Source organism: Grammomys surdaster, unplaced genomic scaffold (assembly GCF_004785775.1).
Source record: "Grammomys surdaster isolate TR1022 unplaced genomic scaffold, NIH_TR_1.0 241, whole genome shotgun sequence".
NCBI classification, from domain to species: domain Eukaryota; kingdom Metazoa; phylum Chordata; class Mammalia; order Rodentia; family Muridae; genus Grammomys; species Grammomys surdaster.
The window spans coordinates 4,922,929-4,943,883 of NW_021604686.1; the positions used below are offsets into that span (position 1 = coordinate 4,922,929).

The 20,955-nt window shown below is 44.9% G+C and overlaps 2 pseudogenes; both read left to right on the forward strand.

Moving 5' to 3' along the window:
* Positions 1-1,063: 1,063 nt before the first annotated feature.
* On the forward strand, positions 1,064-1,745 carry LOC114626932 (annotated as a pseudogene).
* A 10,977-nt stretch (positions 1,746-12,722) lies between these two features.
* Positions 12,723-14,207, forward strand: LOC114626902 (annotated as a pseudogene).
* Positions 14,208-20,955: the final 6,748 nt, after the last annotated feature.

A 20,955-nucleotide genomic window follows, 5' to 3' on the forward strand; every position in this document is an offset into this window, starting at 1 on the left:
GAAGAGCTGCTTATCCCCAAAGCCCACATATATTCTGGTAGAAGCATCCTTGTGACAATGTCAGCTCCTTTGTGAGAGTCACTCCTGCATGGTCTGTCCCTTCCCCCTTGCTCAGCTGTTCCGAAGAGCAGCTGTAATGGAATTGTGAAGAGACAAGCTGCTGAGGAATCTCTCTTTTGATTCCCAGGCCCCAGAACACCTGGTGATTTCATGTACCTTCAACATGGGCAATTCTCTTCCCTATTTGTTAATCTCATGCATTAACCAACAAAGTGTATACACTGCTGTGGGCTTTAGCTTGAAGAAAATACCATGGCTGCTAAAGATGATATAGAACTATCCCCAAGAGGATGCTGGATTAAGATATTTCCACAAGAAGAATGAAAAGGAGGCACATGCCCAGGGTAATAGAAACAAATATTCGACATGAAGTCTTACTGCACTTCTTTTCCCTCATTATAGAAGCCCTATTAGGAGTTGGGGGAGATGGCTCAGTGGGGAAGAGAGATGGCTGCATAAGCGAGAGGACCTGAGTTCAAAGCCCCAGCACCCATGTACTAAACTATGTGTGGCCGCGTGCCCAGCCCTAACACCAGCACTGTGGAGACAGACAGGAGGACCACAGAGGCTTACCAGGATCGCTTCAGGATCAGTTATAAACCAGGCATGAAAGAGATGAGGCAGAGGGTGGTAGGACCAATGCTTGGCCTCTTCCTTTGGCTTCTGAGTAATACACACATAAGCACGCACACCTGTACACATACGCCCACATATCCCACCCCCAGGAACATACATGAACACATACTATTATGTAAATAAGTTCAGAGATATGAACTTTTCCATTTTAGGATGCTGGCTTTCAGATGAGGCTGTGACGTGGACAGAGAACAATTTCCAGAATCAATTCACTCCTTCTGTCATGTGGGTCTTGGGGATAGAACTCAGGTCATCAGGCTTGGCAGCAAATGCCTGTACTCACTTTGCTGGTTCACCAATGGTTTAAAAAGCATAAGGGGGCTACAAGTCTCAGGAGGTAAAGCTAAAACAAGGAGTGGATCCTATCAGCAAGCTGGGCTGCTTGGTTTAAAATCATGAAGATCAAGTTCCTGGAGATCTACCTGTTCTCCCCGCCCATTAAGGAATCTGAGATTATTGGCTTTTTCTTGGGCAAATCCCTAAAGGATGAAGTTCTAAAGATCCTGCCAGAGTAGAAATGGCTTGGACTGGCTGGAGGACCAGGTTTAAGGCTTTTGTCGCTACTAGGGACTACAGTGCTCATATCGGTGTTGGTGGTAAATTCTCCAGGAGGTAGGCACTGCCATCTGAGGAGCCATCATTGGCCAAGCTTTCCATCATCCTTGTGCAGAGAGGCTATTGGGGGGTGACAAGATTGGCAAGCCCTATAAGTCTGTGCAAGATGACAGGCCACTATAGCTCTGTGTTGGTGCATCTCATCCCTGCCCCCAGAGGCACTAGCATTGTCTCTGCTCCTGTGCCCAAGAAGCTACTGATGATGGCTGGTGTCGATGACAGCTACACATCAGCCAGAGACTGCACTGCCACCCTGGGCAACTTTACCAAGTCCACCATTGATGCTATCACCAAGACCTACAGTTACCGGACCCCTGACCTCTGGAAAGACTGTTCACCAAGTCTCCTTATCAGGAATTCACTGTTATCTTCTATAAACCCGCACCAGAGGCTCTGTTCAGAGGACCCAGCCTCCAGCTGTGACTACCACATAAGGGTTTTTATAGAAGAAAAATAAAGTGAATGAAGTCTGTTAAAAATAGATAGATAGACAGACAGGCAGGCAGGCAGACAGCATAGAGAAGACAGGTGTAGCAGTATTTGCCTATGGTCCTGACTTCTTAGGAAGCCAAGGCAAGCCCAGAATTTGGAGGTCAGCCTGGGCAACATAGTGAGACACTGGCTGACAGACAAAACAGAAATCAAGAGCAAAAGGGGACCCCAATCCAGAAAAGATGGAGTTAGGAAGAATAATCAACGCAATTAGAAAAGCTGAAAGAATGAAGAGAGTGGCCCTTCACGATAAGGAAACAGATCGGGCAGGTTGACTGGGGAAGAACTCAAAGTTCCACTGGACCAGCCTTGGCCTCCTTCCTCCTCCTGTGCTTTTGCTTGTATGTGAAACACTCTCAAACCCACACCAGAGTCTCAAAGGCTTAGCCCACAGTCAGTTTACCTAACTATTGAGAGGTAACTAGATCATGAGGGTTCTAACGTCCCTGACAGATTAATCCATTGATGAGCTCACACTGAGTGGGGTATTAGGAGATAGGGCTTTGTTAGAGGAAATAAGTCCCTGGAAGCGTGTCTATACCTGAGAGATCTCATCCAGCCCCTGCCTGCCTGCCTCTCGCTTCTTCTTGTTTACCATAAGTGAAGATCAACACACATGTACACACACACACACACACACACGCATATATTACACACTGAGGGAGAAATGAAATAAGCAGTTGTGACAGTTAAATAAACTGTCACAATATAATCCAAAGTTATTCAGCATATGAAGAATCACTAAAGTCCTGATAAGAAAATAGAGATCAAAGAGATGCCCACCCCATAATACCACATATAGATGTTAGAATTAAGTGTCAAAACATTTGAAAGTAGTGAGAATGACCATGCTGCATGAGGTAAAGGGGAATATTCCAGAAACAACATTTTAATAAAAGGCAACAACAAAATGGAAGATTTAACGACAAACCAAGTGGAAAATGTATAACTAAAAAGTCACACTAACTGAAAACTTACCTGAGGGGGCAGAGATGCTTTAGTTAGTGAAGCCATTACTCTGCAGGCCTGAGTGGGTGCCCAACTGTGGTCCCAGCATCAGAAGAAGCTGGGTCAGCACAAGACCCACTCGGAGTCAAACTGGACAACGTCCCAGCAAGGAGAAACAGTAGTACAAAGTCCCACCCCTAACCAAGAAGCTATTTGCAATTGACACCTCCTGGGAGAGGGAAATCAGTTTCTTCCAATGACGTGGCAGATATTGAGTTGTTGAGTCTATCAACCACTCCAGGGCAGGGCGCACGCTCAGGAGTCTTGGTCAACATAAAATGGACTCTTTTTCATGTGTTTGTGTGTATGTTTTGTGTGTGTGTGTGTGTGTGTGTGTGTGTGTGTGTGTGTTTGTCTTATTTTGCTTTGTTTTGGTATATTTGGTGTTTTTGTTTTGATTTTTTACTTTGGGGGTTTGTTTCATTTGAGAGAAAGAGAAAGCATAAAGTTAGGTAAGTAGGGAGGGTGGAGGCTTTGGGAGGGGTGGGGAGAGAGGGAAAACCTATGGTCAAAGTATATTGAATGAAAAACATTTTAAATGATAAATAAACAAATAGCTGGGTACAGCCCTGTGTGCCTGTAATCCCAGCACCAAGTCCACCTCACAGTCCAGCCAGTGTAGCAGAATTGGTGAGCTCCAGGTTCAGTAAGAGACCCAGTCTCAAATATCAAAGTGAGAAGTGATGGAGAAAAGACACCTGACATTGAGCTCTGGCCTCCACATGAACACACACACATGAACACACACACACACACATACACACACATACACACACACACACACACACACACGGATGGAGAAAAAGACACCTGACATTGAGCTCTGGCCTCCACATGGACACACACACACACACACACGGATGGAGAAAAAGACACCTGATATTGAGCTCTGGCCTCCACATGGACACACACACATGAACATACACACACACACAAACACAACACATATATGCACACACTGACACACACACACATGAACACACACACACATGAACGTACATAAATACACACAAACACATGGACATACAAACACACACCTAAACACACACAAACACACATACATGTATTTCACATACATGAACACACATGCAAACACACACAATTCATTGAGTGGAAATGAAGTCGAAGTTATATCAACTAAAGCTACAGCAATAGAAAATATAGGAATAATCTATTCTGAACAATTAGAGATAAAAATAGAAGAGCCTGGGATACCTGTGGAGGAAGCCAAGGGGTCTAATATTTATGTTATACTGGTGGAGACAAAGTGGGAGGAACGGTGTTGTATGTGGGAAAAAAAATAAGCCACCATGGTAGAGTAACTTCCCACAGTTCATTAAAATAGAGAAGAGTTGAAGATGATCAGTGAATCCAAAACTGAATGCAATCAAAGCAATTCACACATTAGGAAGCAAACTGAAGAAAGTGAAAACCAAAGTATTTCTGAAAATAACACAGGGAAGCGATAACTCCAGTGACAGACTGCAGTTTTTTTGTTTGTTTGTTTGTTTGTTTGTTTTTGTTTTCAGCAAAGCATAGACGCAGAAAGGAGTTAGAATAACACTTTCTCTGTGTTGAAAGAAAGATCTGTCCGTTCAGAATTCTGTGTCCAGTGCTGGAAGAAAAATACTATCCATCAACAGTTACATATCCAAGCCTGGGGAGGTTGCTCGAGCTGGTCAAAGCATGCCCACACAAGCCTGGGGATGAGTCAGATCCCTGGAACCTGTGTAATACAGTGGACATTGAGGCAAGCATCTGTAACCCCAGCATGCAGTGAAAGGGAAGGCAGACGAGGGAAATCTGTCAGGAGCTCCCAGGCCAGGAGTACTGAGGGGAGAAGAAAATCCCTGCCTCAACGCAATGGAAGATGAGAACGCCCTCATGAAAGTGTCCTCTAACCCACACATGCACACATACCATGGCATGCATGTGCACACATACACACTCATACACACACATGCACACACACACACACACACACACACACACACACGGACAATGGTACTTAAGTAAATCTCTTAGCCAGGGTAGAGCATGCTTATAAACCTAACACTGTGCAAAGGCAGGATAATCATGAACCACCAAGGGCTACATCGTTCTCTGTCACGTTTTAAGTAAGATGAGTTTTATAAGAAGTAGGTAGTTGCGTCTTTTTAACATCTATCTTCTAACTGTCAAATCTGGTGGCCAGCTCCTAAAACAGCCCCCACCGTAGTGAAGGTATGCCCCGGCATGATCCTTCTTAAATACAGATAGCTGCTATGAATTGCTTCTAACCAGAACAAAATGGCCAACACTGGACATCACTTCCTTGATCACATGGCCTAAGACCATGACTTCCATCTTCCTTTTCCCATCACATATATTTTAAAGAACTTAGATTTTCCTAGTTTACCACATCAACTGTTCCTCCTTCCTTGTTATTACTGTCACATAATGACATCTCATTTCCTTTTACCGTGAAAATGTTCTTTTAGCATTTCTTTTAGGCAAGATGTGGTGGCCTGAAGGTTCTTACTTTCTTTCCACCTAGAAGAGTTTTCTATCTTCATTTCTAGGGATATTACCTAGGGATGGTACCTCCCACAGTGGGCTGGCCTTCCTGTAACAATCATCAAGACAACCTCTCACAGATATGGCCACAGGTCACTCTCATCTGAAGGTTTTCTCTTCCCAAGTGACTCTAGATGGTATTAAGCTGACAATAAAAACTGTCACAACAATCAATAGAAGTGAATGAATAAAAAATCCATTACAAGTGTCATGGATTTTCAACAATAGTGAAAGTAGACAGGAAATCGGGAAAAAAAAAAAAGATTACCAATAACCACCTGATATCTTAACTGACATTTATTGACCGCCCTGTCTAATAGCAGAATGCACATTCCTTCCAAGGCGATGTGGCACTTCTTCATAGGTATATATGGATTCTTTCCCAGCTAGGTCAAAAGCAACTCTGCCCCCAGAGAAATGGGGCCTTGGTGGGTAGTGAACACTCAGTAGGAGACAGACCTTTTATTCAGTCTGGCCAAGATCTGACCTCCCTGAAAGTCACCGTGAGACCATTAAAGGGCAGGTCTCATTTTAATTCAATTGCAACCAGTTTAAACAACTAAGGAAAAATTGTATTTGCAGAAAATTGTTTAAACAAGTTTGATCAGATTAGACCTGGTTTGAGGGCTGGTGGGTCTGGTTTTGAAACACAAAGTCCAATATTTTCTTTCTGTCTGGGAAAGATATATGTTTAAAATGTGGTTCCTATGAGTTGTCTTTCCGTTTTGGTTGTTAATCTGAATTGGGTTACACTTTAACTTGTCCAGTCTCTAGCTTCTTGGATAAATAAGTATCATTACGAATTGGGGCTCCTAGGTGATCAGCATGAGTCTGATTCATTTTCACCCTGATTCATCAGCCAAGGAGTCGGCGACCCCGTATAGACAGTGGCGGTCTCTGCAATGGATGGTTTCCTTCAGAAACTCTTCTAATCAAGAATGTGAAAGCGTTTTATCAGAACGTCATTCTCCTTGAGATTATGGAAGGGTTGTTGAGCAGTGGCCGATATATTTACAAAGTGACTTTGTCCAGGGACACAGTGTCCTCTTGGATCCTCAGGGATTTCTTCTCTGAAAATGTACCCTTCTGAGGGTTTGGCATCTCATGAATTATTTGGGATGAAGTCATTCCACTGTGTTGTTCCCATGAAAAGAAAACCTTTCCCAAAAATATCTCCATGCAAAGGCCAGCCCATGGACACAGAGTTTTCTTCCACTGGAGGAGTTCATCTCTAGATAATTAAGGGGGGAAAGTCGTTTTTAGGCAAACAGATCGCTCCCAATGTGATTAAAACTTGGGCCAGTAAACAATGTTAGAAATGATTTAAGGGGTAAGTGCTTTAATGTCAGAAGGAACTTCTAAGTCAGTGGACATAACAAACTATGTGAAAATCACTAAGGGGCCTTTAAATAGGAAACAAACAGAGTCTCGGCACGCAGCCCACAGTGATCTGGCTGTGTGAGCCTCCTCCCTCCATTTCTCGATACTGGGGATTATTGATATGTGTCACCACACCTACTTGCGAAAAAAATTCAATTACATGTATTGATTGTCAGAAAGAGGTGTCATAGTGTACTTGTGGCATCAGAGGACAATTTCAAGAGTCATTGCTCATCTTCCCTCGTGTGTTTCTCAAGGACTGATGTCAGGTGTCCCAACTTGGCAGCAAGTGATTCTACCTGCTGAGCCATCTCACCAGCCTCAGCCCTAACATCCTTCTTTTGAATTAAAAATATATAGAGAGAGGAACAGTGAGAACCAATTCTATATCTACAAATTGCATTCTATATTAATATAATATATTATATTATTAATATATTATAATATTATAGATTTAACCAACGACAGGTTAAAAGTTGTATCCCGGGCTGGAAAATGATTCGACCCTTAAAAGCCCATAGTGCTTTAGTTCCCAAAACCCACATCAGGGGCTCACAACCACCTGCAACACTAACCCTAAAGTATCCCACAGTGTTCATCCTGGCCTCCGAGGGCACCTGCACACACACACACACATACACACACACACACACACACACACACACACAGATTCCCACACAGATGACACAACCACACACAGTTAAAAATAAATGAAATCTTTCCTTAAACATTGTATCTATGCTGGTAATGTTCAGGATGTCTGTCCTTCCTCAGCATCTGATCACAACAGCTATCTTCATAATCGATATTAATTATGTTTGATTGTGAATCTGAAACTAACTTAGAGGCTACATAAGAATGTACTTGCAAATGTGCAAATAATGTACCGTTTCATCCAAGGAAATTAACACCCACAGGGCTTGGTCTCCTCAGGATGCCCAGAGACTGACACTTGTAAGTACAACTCTATAGGTAACTTTGTATGTCAATAATCTATGGAAGCAGAATGTAGATGACAAGATGCAGGGGAACCTCAGAGTGTGTGGTTAGCATTTTTTTTTTTAAGTTCCAAGTTCCATCCTCAGTGCCAGAAAAGGTATAACGTAGAATAACAATAGTAATCTAGCCATATCTTTCCTCAATAGTAAATACATAATTGAAGTATTTGTGAAACCATCTGGCAATGCTGCTAGATCAAGCTGGTTTAAACTGGTCAAAGCTGGTTCTAATCAGCTGGGGTAGAGCTTTTGAAATCAGAGCCAGTCTGAGGGAGTGTAAAGCGGTCTGCTATGATATATGTGATCTTAAACTAGTTTCATTGAGAGTCTGTTTGCTCTGTGGAGAGTCACTTCACACCCTTTACCTCAACATTGGGCAGCCAGGGAGCCACGCCCACCTTTCTTTCAGAACTGCCATCTGCCCTTGCCCTGACTAATCCACGGAGTAGAACGGATGCAGGTTTGTCTGGTTTCAGTCAGTCTAAACTGAATCAGATCTGTCTCCCTCTGGAACCATCATTTCTTTTGTTTAGGCTAGCTTTCTCAAGCTGGATCTTGAGAGGTTGGGTTTGACTTGCTTGGAACCAATTTAAACTGGTTTTTAACCAACTTCGATCTGGTTCTTAGAGATTTCTGGCAAGCAGAATGGCCTTGTTCATCAGAACCTTAAGGAAGCACCCTGCCTCAGATTAAATCAGGGTTAGCTTTTCAGTTTGGTTTAAACCAGGAAGGGGTGTGGTTGGGAGAAGTCCAGGTTACACAGGGTTAGAGAGTCAAAGGGGAGGGCGACCTTGAAGGCACTCCATCTATGCACGTTCTTCTAGTTACCTGTTGGAATGGCTTTGGGAGACTAAGCGATAACATTTTCATTTGTTTTATTGTGCACACTGCGGATGAAGATCCCAGGAGACATAGGAAGACATAGAATAAAGGGCCTGGGTAGGAAGTTAAGGAGCTAGGTGTCTAGCTCAGTTGGCAGAGTCCTTGCTTACCATGTGCCTAGCATCACATAAATGGGCCATAGTGGTGCACGCCTGTGATCCCAGCACAGAGGCTGGAGGATCAGAAGTTTGAGTTATATAGCGAATTTGAGGGTATCTTGAGCTATAGGGAGCCCCATCTTTTTGGTTTTTAAGTAAAATTATAAGGGGGGATTGTATGAATCGTGGTTAGTTTACTATCACATGAAGAAGAAAACAGCATGTCTACCACAGAACTGTAACTCTAGTCCAACAACTGATACGACTGATTGTTTTGATGACTGTATTAAACATCCACATCTTCGTGGACATTAGATTAGCAGGTACACATCTCGGTTTTGCCCTCCCCATTCCTCCATCATCCCCATGGAAGGTGAACAGAGTGAGTGGACCTTGGCTAGCTACAAAAGACAAGTGACAGAAACTTCAGTCCACAATGGGCTCCCAGTGAGGGGCTTCTGAAGGCATCACACCCTGGGCTGTGTCCAGGTGACTGCTGACCCCTTGCTCCTGCTGTCACAAATCTTGTCAGAGCTTCACAAATGGCAGAAATGACCAGCAGCCCCCTCAGTAGACTAACTCTGGTGTTAGCATAAGCATATGTCCTGTTTGTTCAGTACAGTTGTGATCTACAGATGATCTCCCAGGATCGTTACCAACCATGGCTCCCTGTCACGCTTGAATGTGTCGCAATTTGGGAACAGATTATATGACCATCTCACTTTTCAGGTTCCAATGCCTTCATCTATCTCTTTCTTCCTTTCTCTGTTCTCTACCATGGAGATTTTCCACACCTCCAATAGCTTAAAACTCCTTCATTCGGAAGAAAACTCCAGGATCTCTTCCCTACATTAGTGGTGCCCACAGAAATGACATGTACTGATCTTTTCTGTTTGACCACTCCCAAACCCAGAAAACTGTCACCTGAATGCTCATTGAATCTGGTTCCAGTGTTAAAGAAAGGCAAAAAAAAATTGTTTCTGTGTTAGAAAATAAAGAGGTATTTGTACATGTTGCTAGGGTTCCTCTGGAAAGTATCCAGGAATCATTCAAGAAACTTCCTGTCCAGGTGTGTGTTTCTTTAAGGAAACACTGTGGGGCTTAGAAGGGGCACATAGTGCACTGCCACTGGCTGTGGGTCTTGCTATATGGATCTACCATTAATGGATTGCAAAGGAAGGAGTTGAGGGGGAAGAGGTCATGGATGGAAGAACACTTGCTCCTCTGCCCTTGGAAGCCTTATCAGGTAACTCAAATGTTTCCCTGCTTCCAGGGTGTGGGCATGGGTAAACAGTGTTCTGCAAGGATGAAGGGATATGTTCTGGGATCGGGGAGTAAACCTGTATTTTTGGTGACTCTGGAGCTCCTATTTGAAGCTATTTTGTCCCCTAGGAACTTCCCTGGGAGTTCAGAGGGTTCTTCCCTTCTTCAGGAGCTTGAGAAGAAAAGAAGCATGACCACCTGGGGCTGACATCATGGGGGAATAGCAGTGAACAGCAACAGATCAGCAGCTGTGGTCAAGACATTCCAACCTCTACAGACGGCCAACTCCTCTGGAATCACTACTGGTGTTTATTTCTAATCCATACCTGAGAGAAAAGAAGCAAAGATCCCTGGGAAACTGCTAAACCATGTACCTAGCACTGCTCAAACTGCATCTATCTGTGAAATATGAGCCCAACTACACTTAAAAAATTATCAGAGATCATTTAAAATTTGATAGATGTTAACATAGAAAAGAGGACTTGCCGTGCAGTGGTGGCACACACCTCTTATCCCAGCACTTGGGAGGCAGAGACAGGCAGATTTCTGAGTTCGAGGCCAGCCTGGTCTACAGAGTGAGTTCCAGGACAGCCAGGGCTACATAGAGAAACCCTGTCTCAAAAAACAAAAACAAAACAACAACAACAAAAAGAGGACTTAATTATGGTTGAACTTCCATTCAGAGCTAGGCTTCCTGCCAGGTGCTTCATGAAGAACTGACCTAGTCCTTACATGGACCTTCCTTCCTGGCTAACAGAGACCCACCTGGAATCCTTATGGTCAGGTGATTCTCATGCCCTGATGAGTCTCATTTTTCACACCTGTGATATGGGTTGACCACACACACACACACACACACACACACCCTATACATGCACGTGCCTACTGCAGAGACACTAAAGGCACTCGATAAGGCTGTACCTTGAAGTATTCTGAGATACAATCTAACCTGTCTAGAGGGAAGTAGGCTTCCTCTTCCCTTATGACTGCTGGATATATCCAGGTCAGCTGATAGGGCAGATAAGGGAGGGTGTCTGTCTGGGTCAAATCCTAAGATAAGACCTTCAGTAGATAAAGTTTACGTGGGTGTCTGTATAGAACACAGCTCTGACCTCAAAGGGAATGAGGTGGGGTAAATTCTGAAGCCAAATATGAGTGATGGTGACTGAGAAACTAAATTAGATTATCCTAGTGCCGTGGTCCAATGTGGTGACCAAATAATGAAGTATTTATGGGAACAGGACAAAGAAGGTCATGAAAAAAAAAGTGAAAAATGTCATGGAAAACTACAGTAGTGGGAACATCAGATATATGGGTTACAGAAAAGCAGAGGAGTCTCTGTAATGGATCTCAGACGCTCTTGGACGAATGCTAGCCTTTGGGTTGGTGGAAGATAGATGTTTGTACATCTCCCCCTAGAGCCCCAGAGAAAGATTTTACTTAAGGATGCTATGAAAACACAGAGGTGGGCCATTTGTGGATTTAAGGAGGCTAAAAATAGCTAAGATCCAGACCCACTATGTTCTCTCCTCAGTCAGGAATTCTCATCAGTCAATCAATCTTGGAGAATTCAGTTCACAGGGGCCTGAGACAGTGAGGAGGTGAAACACAGAAGGAAATTATTATTAAAATTCCTTCCCTGGGAGAGATTCAGACAAAAGCTGCCTCTCCTCCTAAAATCCTAATGACAAACCAAGGTACAGTTCACCAAAGTTCCCCAAGGGAACCCAAAAGTACACTGGACTGACTTACAGAGCAGTGTGTGAGGGGGTTATGGGAAGGTCTGTGGTACTGGAAAGTCTGCGACACTCAGCTGTGATGACAGCTTCTGTTAGTAATCTGTCTAAACTTCACCTCCACAGTTATCTGGCAACACCCAGGTATGCTCCTCCTCACAGTTACCTGTAGGCCTGCCCACTATAAAAGGGGCTGCCTGCCTCCTCCTATCTCTCTTGTTCTCTCGCTCTCTTGCCTCTAGCTTCTCTCTGTCCCCTCACTCCTCTCCCCTTCCCTTCCCCCCATCTCCACGTGGTCACGCCCTCTACTCTTCCACTTCTCTCCTCTCTCTCTCTCCTTTTCCTCTGCCATCTTCTCCCAGCCCTCTGCCCTGAATAAACCTCCTCCCCTTTGGAACTGTCTGGTCTGGTGTTGTCTGTTCTAAGCTGCACGCTGAAGTCTAACAGCTTCCCCATGCCTACATAGATGGAGCCCTGTCCCCTTGTCCTTCCTCGCCTACATTCTCTAGTCCAGGAGTTCTCAACCTGTGGGTCTTGGCAGGGTCACATATCAGATGTCCTGCATATCAGATATTTACATTATGACTCATAACAGTAAAATTACAGTTATGAAGTAGCAATAAAAAGAACTTTATGGCTGGTGGGGGCGTGTCACCACAACATGAAGAACTGTATTAAAGAGACACAGCTTTAGGAAGGTTGAGAACCGCTGATCTAGTCTTTCCCACTCCTACCTTGAAGCTATAAGCAATAGGGCAGATTTTCAGGTAACTGGTTGCCGAGGGTGGCTGAACACTCAGGTAAGGGCTCCATGATCCCCTGCCAGCCCACCTTCAGTGAGGGAAGGTGAACAGTCAACAGGTCCAGCTGTGCCAGCTGTGATCCTTTTGGAGTGGGCACAGCAGAACTCTTGAAGACGTAGCAGTTTGGCTCTGGAGGAGAGTGCTGTTCCACTGAAAGATGGTTGACAAAGAGTATGTTAAAGGGTAGTTAGTGCCATGGGCACGTGAGAACCCTCTAGTACACTGTGAGACACACCTCAGCTTTGGCTGTTAAGGGAGGGGCTGTCCTCACTCCAGCTTCTCACTGGGAGAAAGCCTTCTTGTGGTATTCACTCACTGGTGCTTTAGCTTGAGGAATGCTTCAGGTGAGTTCTGGAGCAGGATAAGGGATGTCTTAGCCTTCCCTTCCAGGCAGCAAGAGAAAAGTTAAGTTTAAGAATAAAGATAGTAGAAAAAGCATGTGGATTTGGCCCAACATCACAGTCTAGATGAGAAAACTTAGAAGAACCAGCTTCGGGGCTGGAACATGGTTTTATCTACTTTATCGGTAGGTAGATAAAGTGCTTGCTGGACTTGAAGTTCTGAGTTCTATCCTGGGCACCCATCTTAAAAAACAAAAACAAACAAACAAACAAACAAACAAAAAAACAGGCAAGGTCCAAGTCCAGTAAAAGACCCTGTCTCAAAAATTAACGTAGAGATACTTTCAGGTTCTGAATGCCATATCCAGGCTATCTCCCCAAAAGGCTGCCCACCTTTCCCAGGATAGCCCCCCTACAGGTCAGAAGTCATTTTTTCCATCCCAGTCAGTAGCCATATCCCACCAGCAATCCCAGTAGCAATTACCCAGGAGCTAGAAATTAGGCTGCACCTGGAGATTATCCAGCTCCAGGCTAACCTCACAGCCAGGGGGAGCTCCAGCCTATCCTGGAGCACAAGGATATGGTGCCCCACCTGGTGGTAGAGCAGGCTTTTGTGGCTATCCACAGCCTTATGGTGGTGGACCAGGCCAGGCCCCAGTACAGGTGGCTTTCCTGAAGGACAGATACCTTCTCAGTAATCCTGGAGGATTATTTACCCTACTTACTCTAGCCAGTCCACTGCAATGACACAGGTCACCCAAGGGACAATGTGGCCAGCCACCAACTCCAATGCTATGAAAGATGCAGAAATTCTCCACAAAGCAACGTAACAGGTTGGGATGGAGAAGCTGGCAATTGTTGATGTTGTGCCCAACTATTTCCACGACCAGAGGTAGCAGTTTTTAAGACCGTGTATGGCAAGGATTTCATTAAAGATCTTGAGTCAATCGAGTAGAAATATGGAAGGAGTAATCCTCACCCTACCCATGCCTGGAGTTTATGGGCAGCGATGCAGAGAACAGAAACTTGGGGACCTGTATTGCTAGAGGGTGTGTGCATAGGAACAAATCAGGAAAGCTGAGAATCTGTCAAATGTTATCCTTCAGAATTCAGATGAGACCTTAAGAGGGAGAGCTGGTCAGATGCCTCAGTGCACTTTGAATGTACACTCGTGCCCATGCCTGGGAATCCATGTCGAGAACCCCAGTGGAAACTGCCAATGGCTGAGGAGGACAAGCAGCGCTCAGCCAAAGCCTACTGTGGAGGCTTACTCCGCAGCAGCCCATTGAGAGCTATTAAGCAGTGTGAGCCACGAGTTTTCTGGATTTGTTGGAAGTAGTTTAAAGACCACTTTGCAATGTGCTCTCAGCTGCCCTACCTTCTCTGCTGAGTGATTCTACAATTCCATGAAAGATGCCAGCACAGACAACTCCACCCTGGCCAGAACTGCGGTCACACAGAGACCTAGCCATACATGGTCATAAAAACTGCTGCCTCTGATCATTGAAACAATTGGACACAACACCCATAACAGCCTGCTAGTCTGTCCCAAACCCCTCCATTGCCTTGTTCAGATAAAACCCGGTATTCACCAGATGCATCAGAAGCCCCAAGCATGATGGTTGCAAGTGACAAGTAAAGATGACAGAAAGCTCTTCCTGGCCATTGTTAGGCAGTGAGAAAGATTCTTTTTTTCTTTTTTCTTTTTCTTTTCTTTTCTTTTCTTTTCTTTTCTTTTCTTTTCTTTTCTTTTAGTGAATGACCTGAATGGTGATTCAGAACGCATCCTTCCAAGCAATGGTACCTGTGTGCAGTATGGTCAAGCACCACCTAACCAGAGCAGATTTTTACTAAGGACTACGTGCGGGGCTATGCTTGTTTTGCACATGCTGTTACTGCCTTCAATCTAATGTTATGTTTTACTTCTATATCTAACCAGTATAAAAGTTTTATTAATAAGGTAGTAATTTTACAATATTTGCAAAGCTTTATTTTTCACCATTTTTATTTTAATCAGGATTTCAATTTGAATAAAAAAAATCACAGTAATCTCCAAAATAATAAATAAGCAATCTCTCTCTCTCTCTCTCTCTCTCTCTCTCTTTTCTCCCCCTCTCTGTCTCTCTCTCCCTCTCCCTCCCTCTCCCTCTCCCTCCCTCTCCCTCCCTCTTTCTCTTTCTCTCTCTCTCTTTCTGTGCATGTGCATATGCTTGTGTGTGTGTGTGTAAGTGTGTGTGTGTCTGTGTGTGTCTATGTGTGAAGAGACGGCTCTGTGGTTAAGTGGTTCTTCCAGAAGACACCGGTTGAATTCCCAGTACCCAATATGGCAGCTCACAACCATCTGCAGTTCCAGTGGGTGTCATGCCCTCATCTGGTCTTCTTAGTCACTGCGTGCACATGGGCACATGGTATGCAGACATACCTACAGACAAAACAGTCCTACACATAAAATAATGGGGAAAGGCTGAGGGAAGTTGTAGAAGGCACTTGATGTTGGCCTTATAGATGCACACGCACATACACACAGGTACCCAAAGAGACATGCACGGACAGAGAGACGTGCACAAACATCCACACATACATGCACACATGCACGCATGCGCACACACCTAGGTTTCCAGAGGTGAGCATTGCATTCCCTTTTCTATCTTAGGCCGGCTCTCTCCCGCCCCTCCTTCATAGTCTATGCACCACATCCTTCACAGGTGCATCCAGGAACATTGAAGAGGAGAGGATGCTCACAGCTCCTCCCTAGGCAGCCATGGCCTTCTCAACACCTAGGGACAGTATATGAGTGATTTGCCTATATGTATGTCTGTTCACCACATGAATGTCTGCTATCTGTGGAGGACAGAAGATGGTGTCCCTGGAACTAAAGTTATATATGGTTACGAGCAGCCATGTGGGTGCTGGGAATCGAACCTGGTTCCTCTGGAAGAGCAATAAATATTCTTAACTACTGAGCTCCCTCACAGGAGAAATTCCTAAACAAGGTATTGTAAACTTACTCTGGTGGACCCTACCTGGCAGGCTGATGCTACTGGGGTTGTATAATTCAGTGGCCAGGAAAGGAGTTTGGGAGTGAGACCATCTGGGATCAAAGTCCAGTTCAGTCTTTTGGCGGCTGTATATACTTTGACACATGGCGAAAGTGTCTTCATCTGCTTATGTTGAAGTTTCTTCATCCATAGAATGGGATTAAACAACAGCCAAACACTACCACATTCAGTGAGAATTCAGAAAGACAGTGCTATTTCTCCAATATTTGGTATGTAGCGAATACCCAGTGAGCCCCTAGTTATTGTTTCTTTGTCAGTTAGCAAGCAACTATTAAGTGTCTACATGCTGAACCCTCCTTCAGGGACCACAGATACATTTGATGAACAAGATTATGATAGTCAATTTGATGGGATTTAGAATCACCATGGAAACAGATCCCTGGGCATGACTGTAAGGGATGTTTGACTAAGGAAAGAAGACTCACTTCAACTGTCAGTGGCACCATTGCACGGGCTGGGGTCTTGGACTGAATGAGAAGGAGAGAGGGAACTGAGCATGGCCATTCATGTCCATCTGCTTCTGGATGGAGCAAGCCATGCAACCAGCCTCTTCATGCTCCTGCCTCCACGCCTTCCCCTCCAATGTGGACTGTACCTTCAAACTGTGTGTCAAAAGTCAACCCTTATTTCCATTGGCTATTTTGTCTCAGCAACAAGACAAGTAACCTGTTCAAAGATAGACTCAATATTTAAACATTTTTATTACATGTATTTGTTTATCTTCTTTGCAAGTGTGTAGCATGAACCTTTCACACATGTGAAAGTCAGAAGATTCTCTCCTTCTCCTGTGTGAGTCCTAGGGATAGAACTCAGGGCATCAGGCTTGGTAACAGTGCATTTACGCTGGCTTCCTAGACTCTGTTCTTGACGAGCATTTTGATACAATCATCTTAGAGATGATGAAAGCCTAAATACAGTAACCGCCATTATTCTTGCGGCAAGTGTGTGGACAGAGATCTGTGTCTCGTGAAGAAGGTCTTAGGACAACTCTGTAGACAGCAGATCCAGTAAACACAAAAAGCCATGAAGTGACAGAAAGTTAGCAGACTGAAAAACAGTAAGGGGCCAGTAGAGTAAGAACATGAAGGACCAGGAAGGTGTCAATGAGAGGGAAACATAGTAAGCTCACCTCAGACATTAGGGTTCCACTCTAAGTTTTGAGCAGGATTGACATGATTTGTTTTGCATTTAAAAATTATGTGAGACAGGCACCTAGATCCCTGGGGCTCACTGGCCAGTCAGTCTAGGTAACTGGCAAGCGCCAGTCCAATAATTACCATAGCCGGGTAGTGGTGGCGAACACCTGTAATCCCAGCACTTGGGAGGCAGAGGCAGAGGCAGAGGCAGGCGAATTTCTGAGTTCAAGGCCAGCCTGGTCTACAGAGTGAGTTCCATGATAGCCAGGGCTACACAGAGAAACCCTGTCTTGAAAAACCAAATAAATAAATAAATAAATAAATAAATAAATAAACCTTACCATAGTGTGTGTGCATGCACGTGCGTGAGTGCATGTGTATGTGCGTGTGTGTCTCAAGATGGACAGTTCCTGAGGAACGAAATCCGAGATTTTACTGTGGTTACTACATGAAGATGAACTCATGTGTGTTAGTATCCAAATACATGTGTACCAAACAAACATCAACACACACACACACACACACACACACACACACACACACACTGAGAGAGAGAGAGAGAGAGAGAGAGAGAGAGAGAGAGAGAGAGAGAGAGAGAAGGAAAAGTCGAAAGATGGAAAGCAAATTCATCAAAAGGAAAGGGTACACACAGAGAAATCAGTGACAAGCATAGGCAAGCTCCCAAAAGCCCTTGGTTCGCGGACTCAGGATGGACATCCTGAATACCCCCTGCAAGATCCATCTACAAGCAGGAAGTGCTGTCTATTGGGAGTTCAGTGTAGACTTAGTCCTGGCTTTAGACTAGGGACTGCTCACATAAGCATTTTCTGCCTAGCAGGCGCCAATCATAGACTCTCAGAAGGAAAGGAGTGAACCACTGTGTGCCTACAAGCCCTGTGGGTGCTGGAAGAAGTCTTTATTATTGAAGGAAAGGTTTATAGGTCAAGTTCCCACATGCCAGGCATGGAGCCCTCCTAAGAACAGCAGCCTCAGGCAGCGTGTGAACTCTCTTCTCCTCAGATGTATATAATTAAAAGTACACTATGTGTATAATAACGCTAGACAGTTCTCATCACAAGCCACAGTACAAATATGAGCAAACCCTTTGCTATCTTTCTGAAGTTTTAAGATAAAACACTACCCCCAAATATTAAAACAGATGTATATTTTTTTCACAAAGAGGATCCCATTGAGATAGCAGGACTTTGGAAAAGCGGGGTGCTTATGAACCTCCACCCCTGACCCAGATGAGGGGCTACTGGCAGTTGATGGCTTCAGGGAGAGGAGAATCCGTTGTCTTTAAGGGTGTGGGCCCTGGTAGGTTGACCCTGTTCTAGTGGATGGCCCTACACCCAGGAGTATATGGGCAGCACAAATTGGACTCAGTGAGTTATCTCTTAAGAAAGAAGAAAACAGGAACTACAGAGGGATAGGAGACCACGAGGGTGGATCTGGGCGGAGTTATGGAGAGGAGTGTGCAGTGGAAAGTTAAGGGCTCTTTGGAAAGTCAGTTGTGTTGGATGGGGTCTTGCTGCGGCAAACACGTGAAGGCATGAGTGCTTGCCTGACACAGACACAAGTGAAAGGATGGTTTGCTAAAGCAAGCAGGTGAAAGGATTCTTTGCTAAGGGCGCACACGCGTTGGTCTTCCTTACATTGCATAGCTGAGCTCCATTTGTCATGACTCCATAGAGATAAATGCACCAAAAACTTCTGGTGGTGGTGTGCTTCAGCTTCTTGCCACTTCTAGGGACTCAGGTTGACTGGCAGAGTGATGTCAGCTGAGACAGACTCAGGTGCTGAGGCAAGACCCATGGAGGACACGTGATGTTTGGAGGAAGTAGAAACAGGACTCAGTGGACAGTGAAGGAGTCTGGGCTTGGCTTGCTTACATAGCTAAAGGAGTCTTGGTTTCTAGTCTTTTCTGAGAGAGGCACAGCCAAGAACTGCTCCTGTCCTAATCCCTCCTTCTAACTCCTGCCAGTTTGGCTGAGGTCTGGCTGTTCCTGCTAGGTCACGCCACCGCTGCCGCTATCCCAACGCTATTGAACTGGACTGCTGGTGTCTCCATGAAGTGTCTGTGAGTGGATGGAGCTGCCACTCCTGACCTGTGAACTGAACGCTGACAATACAGATGGGAGTCGCTCCAAAGAACCTTTCTAAACAGATCCACTTCCCCTGTATCCTTTCTTTCCCACTCCTTCTGGTAGGTGGTGGGCTACAAGGGAGGTTAAAGCGTTTAAGAATCATCATTAAAAGTAGGCTTTGAAGAAATTAAAGTTATTAAATTATTAATTAAAGAATTAAAGGCGTGGGTGAATATGATCAAAGCACACTGTGCACAGAGCATTCTCAACAGAGGAATCTCGAATGGCTGAGAAACACAAAGGAAATGTTAACGCCCTCAGTCATCAGGAGAATCCAAAATGACTCTGAGACTCCCCCTTACACCTGCCTGAATGGGTAAGATCAAAGCTGCAGGGACAGCACTTGTTGGTGGGATCAGGGAGCAGGGGGAGCACTCCCCCCCCCCATCGCTGGTGAGAGTGTAAACTTGTACAGTCACTCTGGAAATTAATTTGGCGGTTTCTCAGAAAATCGGGAATAGTCTACCTCAAAACCCAACTATGGTTCTTCTGGGCATATACCCAAAAGATGTTCTACCATACCACAAGGACATTTATTCAACTATGTTCATAGCAGCTTTATTCATAATAGCCAGAAACTAGAAATAACCTAGATGTCCCTCAACCAAGGATAAAGAAAATGTGGTACATTTACACAATGGAAAACAACTCAGCTACTAAAAACAAAGACATCATGACATTTGCAAGCAAATGGATGGAACTAGAAACTAATCATCCCGAGTGAGGTAACCCAGACCCAGAAAGACATGTATGTTATGTTCTCACGTATACTTGGACATAAGCCATAAAGTACAAGCTAACCACGCTACAATCCACAGACCCAAAGAAACTAAGTAACATGGAGGGCTCTAGGGAGGATGCTTCCATCTCACTGAGAAGGGGAAATGGAATAGACCTCAGATGTGGGTGGAGGGAGAGAATTGGGGGTAGAGGTGGCGAGGAAGGGAATGAGGATGAGGATCAGGGGTGGAGTGAGGGGGACAGTGGAGGGCAGGGAGAGAGAACCAAAGTCGGTGGGGGGCACTTCTGAGACCTGAGGCCTGGGATGGTGGAGGCTCCTGGGAAGGATTCTATGGGGGTGACCCTAGCTGAGACTCCTAGAAGCTGGTTATACAGAGACTGAAATGGCCACCTCCTGTAGTCTGATGGAACTTCCAGTGGTGGGAGGGGGACAACAGCCCACCCACGAAACCTGCAACCCAAAGTTTGTCCCGCCTACAAGATGTGCAGGGGGAAAGATGGAACAAAGATTAAGGGGACAGTAGATCACAAACTGGCTCAACTTGAGACCCACGGGAGAGAGCCAACCCATGACATTATTGATAGTGTCATTAACAATGACAGTGATATCTGCTATGCTTGCAGACAGGAGCCCAGCATCATTATCTCCTGAGAGGCTTTCATCCAGCAGTGGATGGAGGCAGATGCAGAGATCCACAGCCAAACATCAGGTAGAGCTTGGGGAGTCTCGTGGAAGAGTAGAGAATAGAATTGACTGAGCCAGAGGGGTCAAGGACACCACAAGAAGGCCTAAAGAGTCAACTAAACTGGGCCCATGGGAGCTCACAGAGACTGAACTACCAACCAAAGAGCAAGGGGCTGGACCTAGGCCCTCTCTACACATTGTAGCAGATGTGCAGCTTGGTCTTTATGTGGTCCCCTAACAATTGGAGTAGAGGGTTGTCTCTGACTCTGTTGTCTGCCATTGGATCCCTTCCCCCTAGCTGGACAGTCTGCTCTGGACT